The sequence below is a fragment of the Myotis myotis genome, unplaced genomic scaffold (assembly GCF_014108235.1).
Source record: "Myotis myotis isolate mMyoMyo1 unplaced genomic scaffold, mMyoMyo1.p scaffold_m19_p_5, whole genome shotgun sequence".
Classification (NCBI taxonomy): domain Eukaryota; kingdom Metazoa; phylum Chordata; class Mammalia; order Chiroptera; family Vespertilionidae; genus Myotis; species Myotis myotis.
In genome coordinates, this window is record NW_023416357.1 from 49,006,528 (window position 1) to 49,021,569 (window position 15,042).

The following is a 15,042-nucleotide window of genomic DNA, read 5'->3' on the forward strand; positions in this document are numbered from 1 at the left end:
CCACGTCTGCGTTTCTCCAGTGGGAGCCCCCGACCAAGCGCCCCGCCGGCAGAGGCAGAGGCGGAGGCTGAGGCCAGGGCCGCTCCCTCCCGGGCGGGCATTCTTCGCCGAAGGGAAGGTTCTTGTTCACAGCCAGGACACAATCGCAGTGTTAAAATCCTTCCTAATAGCACCTAATTTATTTCCTATTCGTTCTGCTTGTTTGTGTCTGATTCATGAACTGAGACCATTGGGTTTTTAACAAATTGAGCAATTTAACAATTCAAAGTGTTTCTATTTTCAAATAATCTTCCCTGAAATTTCTTCTTGAATTTAAAGCTTCATGAAAATTAATTGCTTCCAAAATTCTTTGAAAAGAATATACTGTACTTGTATACAATTGAGTTAGAAATGGGTGCCATTTAAAAATGTATAGATATTAAGAATATTTACACTAATGAGGTTTCCTGATTTAATAAATATATTGTTATAAGCATTTCTGAACGCTTATAACAATTCCTCCTTTTCCTGCATACTAATGGCTTAATAGGTGGGGTTAGAGGTCAGAATACATGTTATTGAAAAGCAATGGTACCCTTTTAAAAAAATTATATATTTTGATTTCAGAGAGGAAGGGAGAGGGAGAGAGAGAAACATCAATGATGCGAGAGAATCATTGATCAGCTGCCTCCTGCACACCCCACACTGGGGATCAGATTGAGTTCGCAACCCAGGTATGTGCCCTTGACTGGAATCAAACCTGGGACCCTTCAGTCCACAGGCCAATGCTCTATCCACTGAGCCAAACCAGCTAGGACACAATGGTACCCTTTTAAAAGTTAAATTTCTCCTTTAAATGTACACTTTTCATATAGCAGTCAAAAGTTTAGTACACATTTGTATATGCATAGAATATTTCTGTGCTATAAACTAGCTGGTGAACTAGATTAAGTCTTTTCTCTGGGTGTCAGCTTTGTTAATTTTGAAGACTGGTCTAAGTCATATACAATTCAAAAAATTGTAGTTTTAGGAAATATTTTACTTCAATGTATTTTGCAGTTACATAAAATAATACAGTATTAAAATAAAAACATTTCCTTACTATTTTATACAATTCATCTATGCCATATTTTAACTATGTAATATCCTATATCTTAACTATCTAGGAGGAATTCCTAACCTGATCTATCATTCCTTACAGTCTAAATAAGGGTCTGTGAATATACAGAAACGATTTAAAGAATTGTGTATCTTTACGCATATATCTACTTTTGTATAAATGAGGTTTTAGCTTTCACTAGATTTTTTCCAATGAGATTCATGATTTTTAAAAGTGTAAGAACAATTGACCTATACTGGATGCATTCATTCATAAACAAAAACACAACCCCAACAATCATGATATTTACATTCCCTTGCATGGATGAAACAGTTGGTTCTTAAAGTATTTAAAGGCACCCAATGCTATGTGAACTTCTTCAATAGAATTCCATTTAGTGTAGGAAATGAAGATCTCAGAAATGGTGTTACCTATAATATTTTTATGCCCCCAAAAAGAGTTAACATTTTCCTCCAGCTATTGAAATTGGTGAATTACTACCTTTGATAATTTTATAACTTTCTTTGGAAAGTTAGTTCATTTCAGCTATTATAAAAAATCAAGAACTATGTGGAGAATATGCTCTCTGATAGTGTCCTTGAAGTTGTCTTTTTCTCTAGTAAGAATCTTTTCTGTTTTCTCCCTACTCTACCCACAGTCCCACCTCTAGCTTCAATCCCAGTCCCCACGTAGGCCCATTCTTCCAGGCTGACACTGAGTTTATTTAGTCCGGGTAACATTTTCAGCAATCATTAGCAGATTACAACAATGAATTTTTTTATTATCATTTAAGGCCCCAAGTTGGTGAAATTAATTTCCATTTTGACAATCTCAAGACTTCCCTTGGAAATATCAGTGAGTGTACAAGCCATAGACAGAGCAAGTGTAGGTGCTCCATCATCTGAATGGAGCTGGGTTATGTTTTCAATTGGAACAAGGTATTAAGTGATTAAATTGTGCCAGCAGACATAGCACTTCTATCAAGCCCTTCTCTATCCAAGTAGGAACAAGGATAGTCAATCCCTGGCCCTGAAAATCTCCAAGGAAAACTTGGAAAGCTTTAGGAAATCATGTCTGCAATTAAAGCACTGCATTTTGCTTCTCGTCACTGAATAAAGACTGAATACCATTTTTGAAACTTTACCTTTTTTACTTCAATAAGCTGCTTAAGGCCCTCTTGCATTCATTGACAGGATTTTTGGCATTGTTATGCTGCACTAGTCTACAACCATTTAATTGTTAAATGTTAACAGATTACAAGTGGACTTAACAGAGGCACATTCAGAATTCCAGACACCATTGTCTTAATTCTTACCATAGCCAGCATTCACATAGGACAGGTCAAAAACAAATTTGGATACCATATTTGCCTGGTTTTTTGTTCACAGAACACTGGTATGTTTTCATCTTATTCCTATCAGCACACCTGGTGCATAGCTGAGAATTAGTGAATTAATAAATGAATATTTTTCATTTATGTATTTCATAGAGTACTCAATGTCTGTTTGACTTTGGAACCATGGGAGAAGTGACAGTTCTTTATTTTTAAAAATTTATTTATTGATTAAGGTGATACATATGTGTCTTTATTCCCCCATTACCCCCACCCCCACCCCCACTCATGCCCTCACCCCCCTGTTATCTGTATCCATTGGTTAGGCTTATATGCATGCATACAAGTCTTTTGGTTGATCTCTCCCCCTTACCCTCCCCTACCTTTCCTCTGAGGTTTGATGGTCTGATCGATGTTTCTCTGTCTCTGGATCTGTTTTTATTCATCAGTTTATATTGTTCATTATATTCCATAAATGAGTGAGATCATGTGATATTTATCTTTCTCTGACTGGCTTATTTCACTTAGCATACTGCTCTCCAGTTCCATCCATGCTGTTGCAAATGGTAAGAACTCTCTTTTTACTGTAGCGTAGCATTCCATTGTGTAGATGTACCACAATTTTTTAATCCACTCATCTGCTGATGGGCACTTAGGCTGTTTCCAAATCTTAGCTAGGCAGTTATTTATTCATTGATTGATTTATTTCAGAGAGGGAGAGGGAAAGAGAAATAGAAACATTAAGGATGAGAATCATTGATTAGCTATGCTCCCCACTAGGGATGGAGCCCGTAACCTGGGCATGTGCCCTTGACTGGAATGGAACCCAGAACCCTTCAGTCTGCAGGCCGATGCTCTATCCACTGAGCTAAACCAGCTAGGGCAGTGATCTGTAATTTTAAATAAGGTATCTAATGTAGGTCTTCATTTATTCATTCAATGGGTACTTTCTAATTATTCATGTCCTTCAACTGTAGTTCCTCTCTTCAGCTGCCTTTTGTTTCTGAAATTCATATTAGTTGAGATTTGGCCCCCAAGATTAATTTCTTCTTCTTTGCATTTCCATTGTATTTCCATTTATTTTCCCTACTTGTTTTACTTTCTTTGAAATGTGTTTAATTTTATTGTTCAACCATTCAATTGATTTTGTAGTCTGATAATCACATTTTAAAATATCAAGAAAACTTAGTTGACCTATAAATTTTTTTCACAGCATCCTATTTGTTTTTATAGCAGCCTATTCTTATTTTATAGATGCATTGTTTTCTAATCTTTTTGTGGTATGAATTAGAATTTTTAAGGATTTTGGTGGTGGTGTTCCTGAATTGTTTCCCTCCGCGTGGTACTGAACCCCCTGTTCATTGCTCTTTGTGATAGCTTTTCTTGGCCTTTCACATTCATGTTGGTGGCTTTTGTCAAGTAATTAGAGGTACTTGGTTTCTGTTTATAACTAGGAAATAGTACTGGTAAATTGGCTGACTGGTAGCTCTTTGAACACAGGTAGGGTCTTATTTACTGATAGTCCAACTATTAAAGTGCGGTTGGGTAGCTGGCCATTTTACTGAAGGCCACATGCTTGCCATAATGTAGAGATCTTTGTTCTGGGGTGCCAATACCTGCACCAGCTTCCCCGAACCAATGTTGGCAATTTCTCTAGAGAAGGTCCTTCATTATATTTGTCTGGGAAATGGTAAAATGCCTTTACTCTATACACTGTAGCAGGGTGTTGATCATTTCATACACAATTATATACCTGTTCTTAGTCACACATCTTTCTTGCATCCTCTCTCACACCTGGTATTGCAGAATTCTGAGACTCCAAGGTTCCATAGGTTAGTCACCTCTGCATATATTCTGGGTAGTGACTGCTTTTCCCCTGGTTCATCAGTTGCCACTCCTCCATACATTTTTCAACTTCCACTTTTTCAAAATCTCTCTTTTGCTCTTACTCCTATGTTCTTTCTTGTATATCTTTAAAGATGTTTAAAATATATTTTTTTAATGTTTTTGGAAGGTCAGACTGCCATATTGAACCAGAAGCTATGTTTTTTAAAAAATTTAAGCCTTTTTAAATTGCTTATACTAATTTCATGCTACACCTGATTTATTGCTTTTTATTGGCAGTTTCTTCTTAATCATGAACCTGTTTAATTCACAGAATAAACTGAAAAGAATGTAAGTTCTAAGACATAGTCTTTAATGATTTGAACAAAAGATAACTCTTTTCAAACTTGTGCGTCAATAATGTGAAATATAAAATGTTTATGTTTAGGGGACCCTACGTTAGTGTTAAGAGCATAGAAAAGACAATGTTGGATTTACTGACATTTATTTATACCCCACATCTTTTCAATAGCTGTTTGAAGAAATGAGAAAATCCTACTTGTAGCAAAAGCATACACACCAACAGTTGGCATTCCATTACTAGATTTAAGTTTGCTTACCAACAAATAGAGAATCTTAGATCCTTCCTCAAAAGTACCTTCAGTACACTCACAACAGTCACACCATTACACTTGGTATTGCAAATGATACACAATCTTTGGCCCTAATTCATCCATTTACTTGATTGATCAACTCTCCAGGGGCTGTGGTCATGCCTGTCTTTCACCACAGCATCTCCAGTGCCCAGCACAGCTCTTACACATTGTGGTCAATTGATACACAGATCAAGTAGTTGCTGAATGAACCATGTGTCCAGACAAAGTTCTGAAATTGAGACTCAGGTCTGGGAGACTAGATGTATTACGAATAAGACTCTGCAGCATGTGATAAATGTCATATGGGGTCACTTGAGCAAGTACAATGCAGGCATTCAAAGGAGAGAATGATTGCTCTAAGTCAGAATGGTTGCAACATCAAGTAGAAAATGAGTGATAGGATTTTGATGGGTAGAAATGAGAAGAGAAAGCTTTACATGGCATAAAGGTTTAAGGCAAAATAATATCCAGCTTATAAAAGGTTTGCATGCAATATACTTGATTTTAAAATAAATGCCTAATTTATAGAATTCAAAAGTAATAATTTCACTACTTTTGAATTCTGTAAAGGCACTGAAGGCAGATCAGACTTTCTTAGATCAACTCTATAAAGTTACTGAATGGACATTTAGACATAACCATCTTGGTATATAAAAACCACAATATTTTTTTTACTAGAGGCACGATGCACGAAATTTGCGCAAGTGGCTCTGCCCTCACAGCCCCGCCTTCATCTGGAAGGTTGTTCGGCTGTCCGGTCTAATTAGCACATTACACTTTCATTATTATAGATTGTTGACAGTATTACAGAGGTCTCCCATTTTCTCCCTTTCTGCCCCCTTCCACCCAACCCCAGCCTTATCCCAGCTCTTCCCCATGCTATTGTCTGTGTCCATGGTAAAACCAACATTCTTGAGGCAAAGTTTAAGAGTTTCATACATTATCTGCTTGGCCTTGGAGCTAAATTAAAATATAAACCAAGTCAATATGTAAATGTCCCTTACTTATGTTGGTTGTCTCCTTTGAAAATAAGGACAGATATCTGTCATTCCTGATTGTTTGGGCAATTTCAGCTTGTAACTCTTAGATGTACTTAATGAAAACAGAATGCCTGGATATCTTACTATTCTGTTTACAAATACCCAGGTGCTTGGACTCTAATAAATTAAACCATAAAGTGGATCAGGCAGGACTAAACAAATCTGGGTGAAATTCCTCAGTAGAGAGCACGCAGGGTGGTCGGTACACACACCTGAAACAGTGTTGCTTGGGGGCACCCTTCAGAGCAAGTCAAATCCTGATAAGAGAAAGCAGCATGTCAAAAAAGACAGGGATATACAGGACAATTTGGAGAAAGAATGTAAGCAAGGAAAGAAGGGAAGGAAAAAATTAAACAAATGATGAAGTCATAAAGTAGTCAAGCACTCTAAAGTTCTTTACTTGGATTAGTTACTGGTAACATAAGTCTTGGAAATGTAGAATCACTCAGCTCTGGCAAGAATCACCTGTGTGAGGCAACCACACAGACCAAGGTTTTCCAGACACTCTTAATGTTGCCAGCTACTCACATACTAGAGATCTGCTAAACACCCTGCTCCCTCCCCGAATTGGCCATGCCTTTGAACTGACATGGATTTAGCTTTGTTCTGGCTTAGGATTGCTTCTCCCTAATAAGCTAGCTGAAGTCTACAGCCCTAGTGCTAAATAAAGTGTTGTGCCCGTTAGAGCCATGTGCTACTCAGGATGCATCTCGGCAGTGCATGCTCATTTTAAAAGGCGGAATCATACATGTGCTTTATTGGAATCCCACATCAGAAGTCCATGTCTAAATCACCTGGTCATTTCAGATTTCAAAGGTGATGCCATATTTTTCCTGTTTTACATATCAGGGCTCACTGTTGCTCTAAAACATGCAAATCAAAGTCCAACAAAATAATGCTAGCTAATGGCAAAGCAGAAAAAGAGCATTAACCCTGTTTTTACAATGTTTCAACCTCTCTCAAAAGCATCAACTTTTTATCTATTTTTTTAAAAATATATTTTTATTGACTTCAGAGAGGAAGGGAGAGGGAGAGACAGAAACATCAATGATGAGAGAGACTCATTGATCAGCTGCTTCCTGCACAGCCCCTACTGGGGATTGAGGCCGAAACCTGTGGCCTTGAATGGAATAGAACCTGCGACCCCTCAGTCCACAGGCCAATGCTCTATCCACTGAGCCAAACCGGCTAGGGGAAAGCATCAACTTTTTAAACAGTAGTCCCTTGTGTGCCTCAAAGGGACTAAAAGATCATTTTCTCATTTCTCATAAGGTATCTAAGCCACCTTGAACACCTTTACACGTATTTTCCACTCCCCATATGCCCACACTCATCCATATAATTAAGCGATCAATTGTGATCAGTTTTTTAGATCAATCGTTTTTAATTCTACCAAAGCCACATAACAACAGAAGGCATCTTTGAAGTTGCCAGCATTGCCACAATTACACCCATGTGTGAGTGATGTGTTTGTGCATACACGTCTCAGAATAGCCGCTCTGCTGTTAGCCAGGGCGTGTCTCTGGGTAGGAGCGTTCAGGGCCCCCACGTGAAAGGGAGTAATACCTGGGAAGATTATGAGAGCATTTGCAGGTTGTGCATAGTACTAAAAGCTCTGCTGAATCGTTCCACTGCTGCTCTAGGCAGTAACAAATTGAAGCACTTTATAAAATGTGTAGCTCTTCAATAATTTTGAATCACTTTAAAATGCTCATGCTCCAAAGCATAAAGTCTTTCTTAACCACTGCAAATGTGTAAAAGGCACATCGTCCAAATGACAGTAATCAACTCCTTCAATTTTAGGTGTGAAATTGTTGTGGTTTTTTCTCTTTGTTTTTGTTGTTCACCAAGTGCAAAAAAAAAAAAAAAAAAAAAAAAAAAGAATAAAGAAATGGTCATAAGGACACAATGTACAAAGTTTTCATTTTTCAACAGCACCAAGTAATCAGAGCTCTAAAAAAAAGTTCTCACATGAAAAAAAAAATTGATTTGAGATAAGATACCCCGAAGGGTGTGTGTATGTGTGTGTTACAGCAGCCCAGGATCCTAAATGAACTGAAAGAAGCCATTCTGTAGGTGCAGAGGCGGTGGCGAATGCAGTTGTTGGGAATGCCCTTGAAATAACGTACCATGTTGTCAGGGGAAGTAAAAGGGATGGCAAAGGAAACGAATTGTGCACTTTATAGTGTCTGAGGTTCTTTTTGAGTTAAAGTAAGTTTCCTATGGTTTAAACTACTACCTGAACGGTGCTAAAACACTGTCACATTGACACCATTTTCTAGTTTGCTTTTGTCTTTAAATTATCGAAGCAATCTCATCCAGATTAGGTCCTTCTAGCTAATGGATCTTATCAACCTTGGTTCAAACTCATTCACAACCAAACCAAATAAAACCACACTTATTTTCTGAATGAAGGGGCCTCACTAGGCTAGTGCAATTATGTCTTCTATTGCCTGGGACAGTTGGAAATTATCTTGGAAACATTCTATGTCCAGTTTCAACACAACTCAAATTTAGTTAATTTGAAAGCGTGCATAGTGAACATATCCTTACAAATTCGAGGCTGTGCAGCTCACATCTCTTTTGCGCACATTGGTTGATAGAGCTAGTCACATGGCCCTGCCTAACTCTGAGAGCTGGGAAGTGTGGGGAGCACCTATATATTTGGGAAGCAGTAAATATCTCTGCCACAGTTTCTACCCAAAACAGCAGGTGCATCCCACTGTTCATACATCCACGGTTACTTTCAAGTCTAAGGTGATAATTCTTTATCAAACATACATGTGGGTACACTTTGTTTCCCTTCCTATATCTGTGTAGTTGATGTAAGTAGATTTTTTTCTCTTCTAAACAAGAACTCAAATTATAAGGGCAAAACACAAGCAAGCTGCTATTCTTTTGAGTCCAGTGTGCAATGCACTGAATATTTGCATCCCGCCCACTGTCGATTCATGTTGAAATCCTAACCCCCAATGTGATGGTATGAATGGGCGGTTATTAGAAGATGAAGGTGGAGACTTCATGAATGGGATTAGTTCCCTTATCAAAGAGACCCCAGAGTGCTCACACCCTCTCTCTGCCATGTGAAGATACCAGAGAATGATAGTCTGCAACCCAGAAAGGCATCCTCACCAGAATATGACCATGCCAGCACCCTGATCTTGGACTGCCAGCCTCCAGGGCCACAAGAAATAAATGTCTGCTGTTTATATATAAGTATTCCAGTCTATGATGTTCTAGCAGCCCAAACGAACTAAGCCACAGCGGGAAAGAAACATTCCTCTAGTTGAAGGATATGATTCTTTCCACTGTGCTGAAACACACCAATGGTGAAGGAGACGAAGTTGTTCCAACAGCCTGTGGCCCTGAGCAAATGTGGCGCATCCTCGTCCAATCAGAGGAAGAGCAGCACGGCCCTTCAGCACAAGAGCAGGTGAGAAGCCCTCAGTTCCTCTCTCTGCATGAGCCTGCCGAGTTAGCCCTTATTCTTAACTAGAAGCTAAGTTGTTAAACCAGAAAATCTTCCATTCCTGTTAAGACAGACAACTGAAAAGTCAGTAACATATGTTTCATACATGGCACTGGGTCCTTAATTTAAATATTGATAACCCAGCTGCTTCAGACAGCTTTGTATTTATGGCTTACATACTTCAATTAATTTAAGGCACATTTCAATGACAAAGAAACTCCCTTTACAAAGTATTTGCTTTAGGACTCAGAACCCAAAATAGATCAACATGGAACATTTACCCAGCCAAAAAGCATGTCACCTTTCGTTGATCAAATAAGAGACCACTGATTTGACAAGGCCAACTTGATGTAGAACAGACAGGTAGTAACACTGCTCTGTGTGTGTGTGTGTGTGTGTGTGTGTGTGTGTGTGTGTGTGTGTGTTTCAATGTGAATTACTAGCATGAACTGATTCTTTTATAAACTTCTTCCAATGAAGAGAACTGTTCCTATCATATACCCAGAGAAATGCAGATTAGTCTGCAAAAAGAGATGAAACACACCAAGAGGTTGGAAGAAATTGAGAGAAAAAGTCGCTAACACCTGGCTAGTTTTTATTTAAACACTGAAAAAGTAATCCTTGATACCTTCCCCTTTCTGAGCAATGCAGTCCTTCAAGGCATTAAGTGGGCTGGGAAAAGCCTCCATTCCCGGGGAGGGACCACCCCATAGTTGTCAACATATATTGCTGGGTATGAAACCAACATAACTGCAAATGTATGTGTGTTTTCATGTATGAGCTTGCACACTCACATATCTCAGAGCTCTGTCCACTGCCCACTGAGTGGGTCTGGGAACAATGACAGTCGAAAAGCAATAAACACACCTGAATGCTCAGCTCAAAGTTTTAAAATACCATTCTCCACTAAAAGAAACCAGGTTTCTTAGAGAAATGGCACATTCCAGATTAGGTAAAGTGCAAGATGAAGTCTGAGATGTCTTACTGTGCCAGAAAGTAAAGAAGTGCTCAAGGAAGGATGAGGATATGTCAAAAGGTCATTGAGGAAACTTCCAATGGCAAAATGTGGGACAATTTGAGCATCAAAATAATAAAAGTAACAAAAAATGACCTATTTACTAAACATGATTTCACATGATTTAAATTAGTAAATTGTAAGTTTGGTGTGAACCAAGATATTTAAAATTTCAAGGCACCTCTCCAAAAAAAGGTTATTACAAAAGGATGAAGAACACTTTTATAGTGGCAGACACCACCTTAGTCAAGCAATTAAAGTGAACATCATCAGTAATTATGTGTCAGGTGATAGGATACAATGAGAAAAATAGTTGTCACTTCTGTGGTAAATAACCTGAATGTACTCATAAGGAACCATCAGAAAAATCCAAACTGAGGGTCTGAGGGTCATCCTTTAAAAAAAATGGCCTAAAAGTCTTTAAAATGGTTAATGCCATGAAAGCCAAGAACAAATTAAGGAGCTACTTCCAACTGAAGGGCTGCAATAGACATGATTCTGCACGGGATTACAGTAAAGGCCATCACTGGGACAACTGGCAAAACTCAACTGTGGTCCCACAGCTTAGATGGAAGTCATGTATCAGTATCAAATATCTGATTCTGACAGATGTATTGTGATTACATAGGAGGATGTCCTTGTTTGGTAAGAACACACTGAAGTATTAGGGAGTTAAGGGGCATTTTGCAAGCACAGTTAAGTTTTTAAGAAGTCCTTTGCACTGTACTTAAAATTTAGTTGTAAATTTAAGATAGCTTCAAAATAACTAATGCTAATGTTATTAATTTTTTAAGGACTTGCTGTAAAAGAGTTAAGTTCTAGGGATATAGTAGGAAAAACTCAGTTCTTGCCCCCTGGTGCTTAGAGTCTAACAGGGAAAACAAGAGTTGAACAAGTAATTGTAAGTGCAGCAGAAGCTGTTTAACTGTAGAGACTGAGCAAGGCCCCCAGAGAAGGTGACCTTTTATGCTAAAGCTGTAATGATGGCTAGCTAGGTGATAGGTGTGCACGAGTATGTGTGTCTATGGGGGGGGGGGGGGTTTGGGAGGGGGGGGGACAGGGGGATTTTGGACTTTGCCAATAGGATAATCACTAGTATGATACAGTGATTATCGCCAGACATACAAATAAAGTGATCATTGAGGATGTCAACCATCAATACCAACGGACTTTAAAAGTATGGATACCAATAGTTTAAACTCCTCAATAAGTAGTTAAAATAAATTTACTGATTTATTGTTAAAATGTGTAAAGAGTAAATTTTGAAAGAAAAAAATGCTATTAACACCTTGACTTTAAATAGTTCCCTCCTGCAAAGTGAACATATTTTCACTTAGCCAACTTCTGAAACATTGTCGTTAAGATGTGGTTTAACACTACTATTTTACACTTGGGGAAATTGAGGCAAATGACTTGCCAAATTCACATAATTTTTCAGGTATATGTCTTTAATTTTTTAAAAAATGTTTTTACTGACTTCAGAAAGAGGAAGGGAGAGGGAGTGATAGATGAGAAACATTGATTGCTTCCTGCCCTGACTGGGAATTGAACTGGCGACCTCCATGGGAAAATGCTCAACCAACTGAGCCACACAGGCTGGGCCTTAATTTTTTCCCCTCCAAATAGTTTACTTTCTTTTTTTTTTTTTTTTAAAAAAAAATACATTTGGAGAGCAACTAAGATGGCGGCATAGGTAAACACCGGGAAATTATCGCCTCATACAACAATTGAAAATTACCGCAAAGGACTGAGCAAACATCATCCAGAAAAACAGGAAGGCTGGCTGAGTGTAAATTCCACAACTAGAAGGAAAGAAAAACACGCTGAGAGCCAGAGGCGCTGCGGAGGTGAAGTGCAGAGGTACGGCGGCGCGCGCGCGCGCGCGCGCGCGCGCGCGCGCGCGAGGAAAGGGGGTGGCGCCTGAGGACGCGGCTGTCTTTTTGAATCACAAACTCCCGAGGGCTCTGAACTCCGGTTCTGGGAAGTCTCTGGGGACCCAGGTCTCATACGGGGAGAAGCTGGTCTGTCCGGCAGCGAGCGAACTTGAGGGCGGCTTTCCCTCAGAGGTGCTTGCAGCCGTTACCGGGACACTGAGACGCGCGACTCCGGGCGGAGAATCGGCCATGGCCGCTTTCTCCGCCCTCTGACTCCCTGAGACCCCGCCCCACCCAGGCTGCGGCAGAGGCTTTTGCATGTGAATGTACCTAACTGCAGCCCAGCCAGGCAGACCCGGAACTTCCAAGAGAAGGCCCAAGGCCCCGCAGCGGCTTGCATTGCTTCACAGCTGAGCCTCTTCGTGGCTCCTGCTGTGTGGCCTCAGGCAGAGGCTGAATTAGCACCTCCTTAGATCCAGGAGCCACTGTACCCAGTGGTCAGAGGGTACCAGACTGCAACTCCTCAGATCCATAAGGGACACACTCAGGGAGCAGACTCAGTGAGCACCAAAGCCCCACTGAAGCAAGTCTTGCCCCAGAAGGGTGTCTTCAGCACAGAAGTTCTCCCACTTTAGACACAGCTGATTCTCACTGCCAATTGGCCTGGAGGTCAATTCCTCCCAGTGATCCTACAACAACCAAGGCACCAAGAGTGTCCACCCCAGGTAACTGGGGAGGCCGAGCTACTGGGCCCTACAGGACACCTGGCGCACAGGGCCACTCTATCAACACAGGGAAGCTGCCAAAATGCGGAGACAAAGAAACAGGTCACAAATGGCAGAAATGGAGGAAAGCAAACGATTGGATATAGAGTTTAAGGCCACGGTTATAAGGTTTTTCAAGAATTTTATGGAAACCGCCGATAAATTTAATGAATCCCTCAATAAGTATAGGGAGACCATGGAGGACATGAAAAAGGACCAACTAGAAATTAAGCATACACTGACTGAAATAAAGAATAATTTACAGAGATCCAGCAGCAGAAAAGAGGACCCCAAGAATCAAGTCAAAGATTTGAAATACAAAGAAACAAAAAATACCCAACCGAAAAAGAAAAAAGAAAAGCGATTCCAAAAATATGAAGATAGTGTAAGGAACCTCTGGGACAGCTTCAAGCGTACCAACATCAGAATTATAGGGGTACCAGAAGGAGAGAGAGGGCAAGATATTGAAAACCTTTTTGAAGAAATAATGACAGAAAACTTCCCCTACCTGGTGAAAGAAATGGACTTACAAGTCCAGGAAGCGCAGAGAACCCCAAACAAAAGGAATCCAAGGAGGACCACACCAAGGCACATCATAATTAAAATGCCAAGAGCAAAAGATAAAGAGAGAATCTTAAAAGCAGCAAGAGAAAGACAGTCAGTTACCTACAAGGGAGTACCCATACGACTGTCAGCTGATTTCTCAACAGAAACCATGCAGGCCAGAAGAGACTGGCAAGAAATATTCAAAGTGATGAATAGCAAGAACCTGCAACCAAGATTACTTTATCCAGCAAAGCTATCATTCAGAATAGAAGGTCAGATAAAGAGCTTCACGGATAAGAAAAAGCTAAAGGAGTTCATCATCACCAAACCAGCATTATATGAAATGCTGAAAGGTATTCTTTAAGAAGAGGAAGAAGAAAAAGGAACTCTTACCATTTGCCACAGCATGGATGGAACTTGAGAGCGGATAAATACCACAGGATCTCACTTCATTTGTGGAATATAATGAACAACATAAGCTGATGAACAAGGACTGATCCAGAGACGGAGAGGCATTGATTGGACTGTCGGGACTTGGAGGGAAGGTAGGGGAGGGTGGGGGTAAGGGGGAAAGATCAACCAAAGGACTTATATGCAAGCATATAGGCCTAACCAATGGACATGGACAACGGGGGGGTGAGGGCATGAGCGGGGGTGGGGGGGGTGGGGGGTAGAGGGTAACGTGGGGACAAGGACACATATGTAATATCTTAATCAATAAAAAATATATTAAAAAAATACATTTTATTGATCTTTACAGAAAGGAAGGGAGAGGGATAGAGAGTTGAAACATCTATCAGCTGCCTCCTGCACACCCCACACTGGGGATGTGCCCACAACCAAGGTACATGCCCTTGACTGGAATTGAACCTGGAACCCTTCAGTCTGCAGGCTGACACTTTATCCACTGAGCCAAACCGGTCAGGGCCAAATAGTTTACTTTCAATATTATTTTGTATTGGTTTCAGATGTACGAAACAGTGATTAGACAATCATATACTTGTTCCCCCTGGTATTTCTAGTACTCACATGGCACCATATACAGTTATCACAATATTATTTACTAGAGGCCCAGTGCATGAATTCATGCATGGGGGTGGGGGGTGTCCGGCTGGCCCACCCCGATGGGGGCCCATTGGACCGGGCCGGCGGCTGGGAGGGGTCACAGGAGGTTGGGGGTAGCTGATGGGGCCCCGATCAGGCCAGTTGGCTGCCACAATGTGTGTCATAGCAATTGGTCGTTATGGTCACTTGGCTTTTATATATATAAGTAGATACAAGAGGCCCAGTGCATGGATTCATGCACCGGTGGGGTCCCTTGGCCTGGCCTGCAGGGATTGGGCCAAAACCAGCTAAATGACACCCCCCAAGGGGGCCCGGATTGAGAGAGGGTGCAGGGTAGGCCAAGGGACCTCACCAGTGCACGATTGAGCCTGGAGAGGG